The sequence below is a fragment of the Vidua chalybeata genome, chromosome 4 (genome assembly GCF_026979565.1).
Source record: "Vidua chalybeata isolate OUT-0048 chromosome 4, bVidCha1 merged haplotype, whole genome shotgun sequence".
NCBI lineage: Eukaryota > Metazoa > Chordata > Aves > Passeriformes > Viduidae > Vidua > Vidua chalybeata.
In genome coordinates this window covers 5190983-5201796 of record NC_071533.1, presented here as the reverse complement: position 1 = coordinate 5201796, position 10814 = coordinate 5190983, and the positions used below count along the sequence as shown (strand labels likewise).

The following is a 10814-nucleotide window of genomic DNA, read 5'->3' as shown; positions in this document are numbered from 1 at the left end:
AGCTTGGAAGATGTGCAGAAGCCTGATCTCACCGCTGCTCTCATCCTTTCCTTTGTGCAATTTCCTGGCCGCAGAACTACAGGGAATGCACCAAGACACACAGCTTCCTGTTGATCTTTATAATTGTTCTTTTGTACTGCTATTGCTTGGACTTCCTTAGGCTCATTCCTGTCAAGTGCCTGGTGTAAGAAGGATAAAGGGCCTTGCTAAGAGGCACATGCTGTTCTGAACCTCTCTGAGTACCTGAAATTACAGGGTAATATTCCCCTCACCCTCCCCCAAGGCATAAGACTTCAAAAGCAGCAGCATTTCAGGGGTCTGAAAACTGAAATTGAAGCCATTGTCAAGTTACCTGGTTTTGGAAAAACTGAAAATAACTAAAGAAACATTGTTCAGAAAAGAAAAAGCTCCTCCATCAAATGTTTTACCTGGAAGCTTATGCTACCTGAATCCCTCTTTTTGTAGATGAAATTCTCCATATGATAGAGTTGATAAAAAAAGTGTCAGCCTCTACAGGAAAACTAGATTTTTAAAGAGGGTGCCTCGAATTTTGGTAAAAAAGGAATACTTCTGTGCATTTCTCTTTTTTTGCTTATTTGTTTGTATTTTTGCGTTTGTTTTGAACTTCTTGCTCAATTGTTTTGATTTTTTTTTTTTAACAGTTGGGTCGGGTTCTTTAGTGTGGTTTTCTCTTCCTCAGCATGATGTAGAGTCTGTGGGAGGCAGGAAGGGCCACTGCCATTTCCCAGGGGAGCTACTGGATCCATCCACTGTTGAATGAGGTGATGTGGGGAAGCTGTGGAGCCTTGGTAGGGTGGGTACTGGGGCATGAGCTGCACTTATTTCTGTGGACTTCGGCACTTCTCCTGCTGATTTGGTTGTTGAAAGCTGGCTAGAGCTTTCTGAGCAGTGCACAAGTGGTGAGGGACTGCTGGTGGGTTGGTGGCTGGCTGTAGGCTGGACTCAACCAGTGACTGTCTTCTGAGACCTGATGGTCTGCAGTGCCTGACCTGGTGTTGTCTCTAACTCTGTTTCTGGCACCTTGAGCCATCTGGAACAACACCCCTTAGCAGTGGGAGCAGGAATTTGTCCTTTGCCCCCCTGCACTGTTGCACTGAGTGTTTCCAGGCTCTCAGCTCTGGCACACAGCAGGCATTGGATTGGTTTTACCTCTTTTCCCAGAACTGGTGGGGCCCTTGTGAAATGCAGTGTTGGCTCTGGAGCCGTGTGCTTCTTCCAAGTGGAAACTCCCGAGCAGGTCAGCTGCTTTCTGGCATGGGGTGGCTCAAGGGAACGCCAGCCTGCCCCGGGACCCCTGGGACTTGGCACAATCTCTAGAGGAGGATCTAATCTGTTAATTACAGCAGAGAGGAGGATTTAATCTCCAAGTTACAGCACGTAATTGGCTATGCAAGCATCGATGAAACCCGCCCCCCCCATCAGGGCTGCACACAAACACAGCAGCCAAGGTGTAAGGTGAGGCCCAGGCTCTGGTGGCTGACTGCAGAGGAACTTCTGACTCCATCTGCCCCATCCCTTCTGACTCCATCTGACCCCATCCCTTCTGACTCCATCTGACCCCATCCCTGCTGTAGCTGGGCTGGGCTGGGCTGCACTGGGGTAATCCCTGGAGCAGGAGAGATGAGCAAAACCTGCTGGCACTGAAGTTACGCCTTGAGAAAGACGCTGCAGGGAGAGGGTGAGTGCTGGTGCTGAAGAAATGCATGGGGGTTTGCATTCTTGGGGCATGGGGGGGTGGATTTCTGCTCTGCCCACTTCCTCCAGAGGCTCTGCTGTTCCCTGGTAAGCCCCAGGAATGTCTGCATCCCTCTGCAGCCTGGAAGTGCAAGGCAACTGCTGTCCCCGGCTGGCAGCCAGAACACAGCTTTCTAGAAATAAGCCCAGCAGATGGGAAATGTGGCCTGACTGCAGGAATCACATTCAGCTGCTGGGGTGGGAGGCTCCTAGGGAAAAAAAAAAAAAAAAAAAAAAAAAAATCTCCTAAAAAGGTCTCCTGTGGCCACATGAGCCTGAGAATCCATGCAAGGCGGGAAGTGTGGTAGCTGAGCTATGGGCTCTGCTTAGATGATATTTGGGGTATTTGCAGCTGGGAGGCCTCTCAGTTTGGAGGGAGGTTGATGATCCACTGGCTCCCAAACAGTTGTCCCAAAGGCATGGCCATGCTGGACTTGAATTACCTTGATATTTTTGCCCCAAGGCTTTTTTGTAGCTCTACCTTTTAAGTGGAAAGGGTATTTGTGTGCAGGGTGTTCACCGGGTTCTGGCTGTTTATGGGAATCAAAGTGCAATTTCCCATAAGATCTTCTTTTAGAAGAAGAATGAAAAGCAAAACTGAAAGCAGAGCCCAGTGGGAAAGGAGGGCATGTGGTGCCAATGTGCCCCAGCTCCCACGGTGGCTCTGGCACGGTTGTGCCTGGCCCGGGAGCAGAAACCTCTGGCAAAAACCTCTACCCAGCCCCACTAAACACATGAGAACAAGGGAAAAAATAGAACTCCTGGGGTGCCCCTGCATGGGCAAAATTTCCCACTAAATGGTTTGGAGGCTTTTGCTGTTTAAATCATGCCTTGCACAGGGGATGCATTGCTTTTAGTGAGTCCATCTCCTGCTGCCCCATTCCCTGAGGAGTTAAACCCTGATTTTAGGTTTTTTTTCTGAGAAAATGGTGAAAGAATTCCCACCCTGGATTTCAGACAAGTGTCTCCAGGAGATGTGCCACTGCCTCTCCCCTTCCTGTACCAGCCATGGCTAAGATGGGGTTAAAGCCAAAAGGGCAAGGAGCAAAGGTATGGCCCTAGTGCAGGTAAAGGCCCTGCCCCACACAAGCATTTTTAAAGGTAAATCTTCTGCCCAAGAGAAGTGGATGAGCAGCAAAGCCTGCCTGCAGAACAATAAAAATAAAAAAAAATCCCCTTTTGCAGGAGTGGAAAATGATTGGAGGAGAGGCTCCAATGAGCAACACAGATAAGAAATGTAGGTGAAATGGTGCTTACCACATCTGCACAGCATGCCTAACCTTTGTATTCAATGTGGCTACTAAATTTTCCTGACTGATATGATTCCATTAGCATTTATAGCATGACAATAGGTAAATAATTATTTTACCCAATCTCATTATTCTTAAAAGCCAAGTGAACAAACAAACAAACAAAAAACAAAAAAACAAACAAAAAAAAAAAAAAAAAAAAAAAAAAAAAAAAAAAAACCAAACCAAAAAAACCCAAACCAACAAACAAATTTTTTTTTTCCACAGCATTTTCTGTGCTTCATGTAGGACTGTCCTCCTGCCAGGCCAGAATACACACCCACTGGGACCAGGGCACACCAGTCTGCATCTCCCATCTGCATTTTTCCATTTTCTCAACTTCCTTTCTTAACATTCAAATGGTATCACTTTGCTGCAATTAGATGGAATGTGTCTCTCCAATTTGCTGCTCCATTCCCTGATCTAGGTGAATTTTCCTCAGCTGGGATCATGTGGGTGAACTGGGAACAGCTTCATCTTGTAGGGCTGGTATCTGGGAATGTTTCTTAGGGTGAGAGAGTGCACCTTGCAGGTCACTGCCTCTCCAGCCACCCTGAGCATACTTTGCCAAAGCCAAGCCACAGGTGGGCTTGCTTATTAGGTGGCATCTGTTTCTCTGCAGGGCATTTGGAGACATGAAGTCTATCACAATATTTGAAAAGCTCGATAAAGGAACAGATGGCTTGATAGGAGATGACCTGACTAATGAAATGGGGGTTAACACTTCAACTGAGAAACAGTTTTAACTGGTTCATAACAGTTTTAATTGTATTTAATACAAGCCTCGGGGTATGGAGCAGCTCCAGTGGCTGCTGCTGAGTGGTCCCTAGGCCCATTTTCCCACTACTCCTTTTTTCTGGGTGGACAACCTTTCTTGCCAGGCCTGACTCCACCTTTGGAGCAGAAAGGAGCAGAACAGGAGAAAAAGGTGGCAAATATAGTTTCAGAAGACATGTATCTCCCAGAAATGGAAGCAAACTCACAGCAATTCCCTTTTCTATTTTCCTCATCTTAATGTACCTTTTCCTCCCCCCCCCAAAAAAAACAAACCAGTCCAGGATAACCACAGCCAGTCTTCAATGGTAATTTCACCCTGGGAAGGACAGCAGCTAGAGGGGCTTGAGGTTGCTTTGCTTTGTAGGATGAGGGTCATGGGAGAGGAGCTGCTCCTCCTATGGTGTCCCATGAAGAAATCATTGTAGGAAATATCTCCAAGGACCCATGTAACATCACCCCTTGTGGCTGATGCCTCCCTGCATCTCTCTTGCTTCCTGCACTGGGTGGGCTCTAACACATGCTTGCTGTCCCCAGGCTGTGCCCTTTTTTCAAGCTGTGATTTTTTAAATTTGTGATAGGTTTTTGGTGGGCCTGTCAGCATCATGTGTTTTCCAGCACTCAGAGGGACACCATCTGCTCAGAAAGGAGCTGTGAACAAAATGTCTCAGACACTCAGAGTTTACCAAAAATGAAATTGCCTTAAAATCCCATATGGTGCATTGTTTCCCTTCCAGCACTGGCTGACAGCAGAGGTGAAGTGACTAAGGCAGTTTCTGATTAGTTGCTGCATTTTCCTTTCTGGCCAAAATCGCTGGAGCTGAGCACTGTCACTTCTCACCTGTTTGGCAGAAGGTTTTCTTCAGCCTCAGCTGCTGAAAGACAGAGGGTAGTGGGATTCAAAGACCTCCCCTCTATTAAAGTGAGCTTCCTTGACTCTTGCTTGAAGCCTTGCAGGGAGGGATGTGGTTAATGCTGATGCCTCAAGCATATTTTTTTTCCAGGCACCCGATTTCAGGGCCTCTCTTGGTGACATGGAGGCAATAGCAGCTCCTTGCCCAAGGAAAGCCATGGAAGTCACTTGTGGCTCCCAAGTGTGGCAGTGCCTTGGGTCAGTGTCAGGTGCATGCAGAGGGGAAACCTGGCCAAGATCTCTGGATTTTGTGGGGTTGCAAAAAAAAAAGCAAATGCTGCAAGGAAACATTTATTACTGCAAGATAACATAAGATTTGAAATACCAAAGCAGGAGGAATGTTATTTCAGCTCTAAAAATAGCCCCCTTGGCCTTTAAAACACCGAGAAGCATACACAGTACATGCCTTTCTGTGGGAGCATCTGTCCTCTCCCTTGATGATGCAGCCACTTTGATAAGGGCTCAGGGGACCTGCTGGTGCAGTGCTTGCTCCGAGGATCAGCACTCTGAGGGGTTTTCAATCCCTGGGGATCAGAGACACAAAATCCTCTTCAGAATGTTGCAGGAGGGCCAAAGCTGCAGGGTGAAGGAGTGTTGCTTGCTAGAAGGGCAACCTACGAAATACCAATAAACTGCTGATGTATAACTCAGCTCAGTTCTGGGGGCTGACATGGATTTAGGCATCTGTCTGTTTTGTGTTGGTTCATAAGTGATGGCACCAGGACAAAATTTTGACTAAGTGCTACCTAATTTGGATTTTAGGGAAACAAACAAGACAGTCGCTGAATAACACCAGTCATCCTGACAGAGAGAGATGGGAGGAAGAGGAAAAAGAAGTGGTAGCAATCACATTGACTTAATCCCGTGAAGATCAGAGAGCAAAGTGACCCCTCCACCCCAGGAAACTGTCCCAAACTGTTATCACCGAGCTGTTTTGCTGGGAATGTTTCTTCTCAAAATTCCAACCACGGGGATACTTCACAGAGATCACAAAGCCCACCACCCAGTAGGAAAGGGAAAAGGGGTGAAAGAGGCTCTTGCTGGGGTCTCTTGCTACCGAGTGGCTGCTTCCTTGAGGCCTTTCAAAACAGCCATCCAGGTGGGCAGCACTTCCCGGGCGGGCTGCCAAGATGCGGGGCTCGTGTGGCGAGCCCTCCCCGCTGCCTCCGGGGCTCGGAGCAGAAGGCGCGCCAGGAGCCGCGGGCTGGGGAGGTGCTCCTGGCTCTGGGAAGGGCGGGCAGGGAAGAAGGCAGAGCAGGGACGCTTTGGCACGGCCGCACCGGGAACAGCCCGCAGGCAGCGGCACCGCTGCGGCTGCACACGGGGCGCGGCGCCGGCCGTGCCCGAGGGATGCCCCGAAGCGCCGGGCCAAGCTGCGGCCGCGTCCCAGCGACCTAAACCCGGCGGTCAGAGCCACACACGGGCCCCGCGGAGCTCCGCGGCCCCCGGTGGCCGCGGCGGCTGCGGACCCGCCCGTCCGGGGCGGGGCTCGGCGGGGCGGGGGCTCGGACCCAGCCCGGCCGCGCTCGCCGCCGCCGGAGCCGTCCGCAGGTGCGCAGGTAGGAGCCGCTCCCGGGAGCGCCAGGCACACCCCTCCCGTCTCGCTGTCGCCCCGCCCCGTCGCCAATCGTCGCCGCCGCCCCGGCCGCGGTCCGGGGTGCCCGCGGAGCCCCCGAGCTGCGAGTGGGGCCGGGCTGCAGGCTGCGGCAGGAGCCGGGACCCCGCGGTGCCTGTCCTGGAGCGTCCTGTGTCGCGGCAGGTAGGCACTAGGTAAGAGGATGAGAGCGGCTTCTCGCAGGGCCCGGAGGACGCAGCTGTGGGGCAGCTCTCCCGGGTCGTGATTTGGGCATCCCTCCCGGGTCGTGATTTGGGCATCCCTCCCAGCCGCGAGTCCGTCCCTTCGGCGCGCTGGGGGATGTGGCGGTGGCAGAACTCGGCCGGGTCCTCGGCTAGGTTGCTGCAGAGGGGTCTGTGAAGAAGCTTACCTGGGTTGAGGTTGTGGGGTGGGACAGGTCCTGCCTTCCCCAGATCCTGTCGGGCTGTCCTGTCAGGACATGCAGGCTGTGTCCGGTTAAGTTCCCTGGAGGGAATTTAAGGTGCCGGGAAAGGCGGTTCGGCTGTGCTGGGTTGCCTCGGGGAAGGAAGGGCGAGATCCTCTCTCTGAGTGATAGAAAGATGCTGGGTGCTGATGTCCATGGGGCGCTTGGGATCTCAGTCTTAGCTTTCAGTTAGAGCATCATGCTTGTGCCAGACCTTTGATTCAGAGTCCTTAAGCTATAAAGGTTGCAGAAAATATGAGTTAACCTTTCTGCCTTTGTGATTTTTTTTCTTTTTTCCTTTTTTTTTTTTTTTTTCTTTTCAAGCCAAACTGCTTGTCAAAGTGACCCTAAGGGTTGTCTGATCACGCAGTCCTCATGCCATGGCAATGTACACATGCATGGTTAATTAGGAATAGCAGTCCAATATGGAGGAGGGCAGTGTGTGGAAGGTGTATCCTGACACTGCCTGTTGTGTCTTGCTCAAACATGACAGTGCCTAAAAGAAGGGAACTTGATTCTTGCCCACTTTCTGCCTTTGGGTAATAGGATGAAGACAGGGGGCTCCTATTTGCTTGACAATGCTCCTGTTTTCACTGCTGAACTGTTAAAAGTCAAATTGTTTTCTTGTGGTTTATCCATGCCCAGCTGTCAGCATTTTCTGAACCTGGGTGCTGAAAGTGCAGTTGTTTCATTTCCCCTTTTAAGATTCTTTGTGCTGCAGTGTTTGCTTTTCAGATGCAGAGCAGGGATGTGTGCTTGTAAGAACACCAATGTTTTCAATTTTATTTTTTTTTCCCTTGGAAGAAATGTCATGTCCGTGGTTTTTTCTCTTCCCCCAGCCATTTCCGGGCAGCCTGGGATTGCAAGATTGCAGTTTGGCCCAACAGAGAGACTTTAAGGTCCCTATCCTGCAGTCCGTGCTGAAGCAATGAGCTGTGATTGCAGGTTAAGTGGGAGCAAAGAAGCAAAGAAAGGTCTGTGAGAAAAGAGAAAGATGATCCTAGGCAATATATTGGGATGGATACGCTGGGATAGGGGGTGATGGCAGGTGAGGAGGTTGCTGCTGCTGCAGTACAAGGCTTGGACCAGGACTCTCTGAGTGCACACTCCTCTGTGCCACTGATTTTCTGTGTGACATCTCAGGAAATCACTGGCCTTGTTGTCTAAAATGGGATTAATTGTGGGATTTCGCTGTCTCAAGAAGACTTGCAAAAGTCTTTCCTCACCTTAGGTCCCTGCAGGTTGCAGAAGAGGTCACCTGAGGTTCAGGGATGAGGGCAGGATGAGAGTGAAAAGGAAGAGAAACACATTGGGAACAGGTGGAGAGAGAAGGGCAGAGCGAGTGGGAGGAGAGGAAAAGGCTGATGCAGCTTCAAAAACCATGAAAGGAACTGTTAAAACAGCTGTAGGCTACCTCACATGGGATTTATTGCACATTTTTAATGCTGAGCTTGCTGCTGGATGGTCCTGCCTGCCGGGGAGAGGTCTGGGCTGCCTCTCCCATGGGTAGCAAGGGGAAGGGAGCAAAAGCCTGGAGGATGTGGGCTGATGTGCTGCAATGGTGGGGAGCGTGTCCAGCGTCCTCCCTGCAATTTCCTGAGCTGGGGCAGGTCCAGGTACTTAGGGAGAGAGAGAACTTCTGCTCTTGCTGTGTTATTTCCTGCTTCCTGTGAGGAACCACTGGTATTAATAGTGGTGACTGCCTAAACCAGAAGAGCCAGTGGCCCTTCAGTTTTGGCACCACAGGGCTGCAAGAGTGGGTTTTGCCTGGCCAAGACACCGAGGATGGCCACAGCTTTGTCAGAGAGAGCCTCCCCAGTGTGGTCTTGGCTCTTAGAGGTAGTTGAATGTGGTCTCCTACAGGAAAGTCTGTCTCTACTGAAAATATTTCAGTAGACTTAAAAAGTAATAATCCCTCTGGATGCAGTGTAGAGGCTGCTCACACAGGCTTGGCCCCTGTTTAACTCTTCTCCCTTCTGTCCCTTGTGTTTGCTTGAAGGGAAAGGCTGTATGGCACCTTCCTACTGTAGCTCACCCAAACACCCTACAAACAGCAATTTATTATTGTAGCAGCTTGAGACACTGGTAAACAAAGGAAAATAATTCCTACAAATAAGGAATGCTGGCAATTAAGTGGTGAACACCACAGAAACGCCTGTCTATGATTGCTTGCCTCATACTTTGCCTCTCAGGGCAAATGATTTCTGCAGGTCTCAACAGAATCAAAAGACAATCCCTGTGCCAGAGAGGGCCAAAAGCCAAGTCGTGGGTACTGCACGTCCATTCCTTGTGGCTCACCCTCTGGCCCATCACCTCGTTGCTGCTCCTCTGGAGCTTTGGTGATTAATACATGAAGAAGAGGACCTCTTTCTGTGGAGGAGGAGTTAAGTCCTCAGGCTGAAGAGGCTGGTGAAGGAAAATTGTCCCTGAGAACCAGTGTGCTCTGCCACAGTCCCTAACAGCTCACAGGCCTGGGGTGTTTTCCCCAGGATGAGTTGCATTTACCAAAGGAAATGCTGCTCTGGGGACAGTGTACATCTCTCCAAAAGCGTAGGGCTGCGAAGTGCTGTGAAGAAAGGGGCTTGTGCTTCCAAAAGGTGAATAGGAGAGGGGTTACAGGGATAAGAGAGAAGAAAGACAGGGTGAAGAGGTGGGAGAAGCCCATGAGAAGCTCTGTAGCTTGAGTGTTTGTTTTCTGTTTGGTGGGGAAAAAACAGTGGCAGGGTAGAAAAGGCAGGGGAACCTGGAATTTTTCTGGCCTTGCAGGGTGTGTACTCTCTCATCCATAAACTACAGGAGAAGGAGACAACGTGATCAGGAATAACGTTCTGCCAAGTCTGTTCCCCTGGGCTTGTCTGCTTTTCCTTACCTTCAAAGCTATTTGTAAATCAACACTTGAAGGTTCACCTCCCTGTTAAGTGTTCTTTGCCACTCCCAACACTTACATTGTTTTCCTGATAATGGGACAAACCTTTTGGGCAGACTTCCTTCCCCCTTCTGACCTAATGCGTGTCTTGGCTTTGCTTGCTCGTGCACGTTGGAAATGATTGAAGCCATTTGTGATTTTTTGGAAATGAGGAGCAGATAAAACACCTTGATCAGTTTATTAATACCCTGTCAAGACCTCTGTACATTATGGGAGGAGAAACACTCCATCTGCTTGTTGCTGCTTCATTAGATTGTGGTCATTAGATTGGGGTGGTTGAGGTGGAGGACAATCACTGGACAGCCTGTCTGCTCGGTGACTCTGCATGGCTTTGCCATGACATACATACAGCCTGCATTTCTGTATTGCTTGCAGAGCAAGGAGATGGTTTCAGTGACTCTTTCCTCACAGCACAGCTGAAGCAGGGAGAGCTTTGATGTCTTACTTTTTTTTTTAGGAGATAGATAGCCCTCCTCATTTTCCAGCAGCTCTTTAGTTTGGAGGTTGGCTGGGACTTTGAGGTAAGTGCCCTTCTCACAAGCATCCCAAACCAAAGGATTCTCAAGGGAAAGATAAGCCCCTGTGGTTGTGGTGGTAGTGCGAGACTGTGGGTTTGGTCTGTGTTGAGACTCTGCTAGAGATTTCCCTTGTGTCTCAGAGGTCTGGTGAAAGTGGCTCCAGTCTTGAGTATCTCTTGTGTAAAGGAAACTTTCCTGTCTGACCACCCAGAAGCCACTCTGTCAGTCACGCTCCCACCACCCCGGGCCGTCCCTGCTGGGACTTTCACAGTGGGTGGTTCCATTAAGCTGATGTGTGCCTTGCTTGACTCCCCACACGCCCCACATTTACACAGTCAGACAGGTTTTCCTCACTGGCTGGATCTCAGGATCGCCATAGCAGAGTCCCAGAAGCCTGGACCCTTTAAGTATTTTAATCATGGTGCAATAACACCATAACAGCTTGAATTGATGCCTTCAGGGGGACTCCCTGCACTGGGGAATCCCTGGCCTTTTATACCCTCACAGTCTGTGTGCCCGTTCCAATCAGGACACGTAGTCTGGGGCCTTCTCACTGTTTATTTGGGTTCTACAGAGTCTCTGGGTGACCAGCCACCCCAG

The 10814-nt window shown here is 50.0% G+C and overlaps 1 protein-coding gene across 7 annotated transcripts in view; it reads left to right on the top strand.

Annotated features, from left to right (window-relative positions):
* Nucleotides 1–1372: 1372 nt before the first annotated feature.
* Nucleotides 1373–10814, top strand: part of TMEM150C (transmembrane protein 150C) — a 25805-nt gene continuing 16363 nt past the window's right edge. The window contains exons 1-2 of one of the 7 annotated variants that reach the window (XM_053941814.1): nucleotides 1444–1476; nucleotides 1596–1699. The gene's annotated coding sequence lies outside the window, so the exon portion shown is untranslated. The other 6 variants (XM_053941818.1, XM_053941817.1, XM_053941815.1 and 3 more) reach the window with 6 other exon arrangements.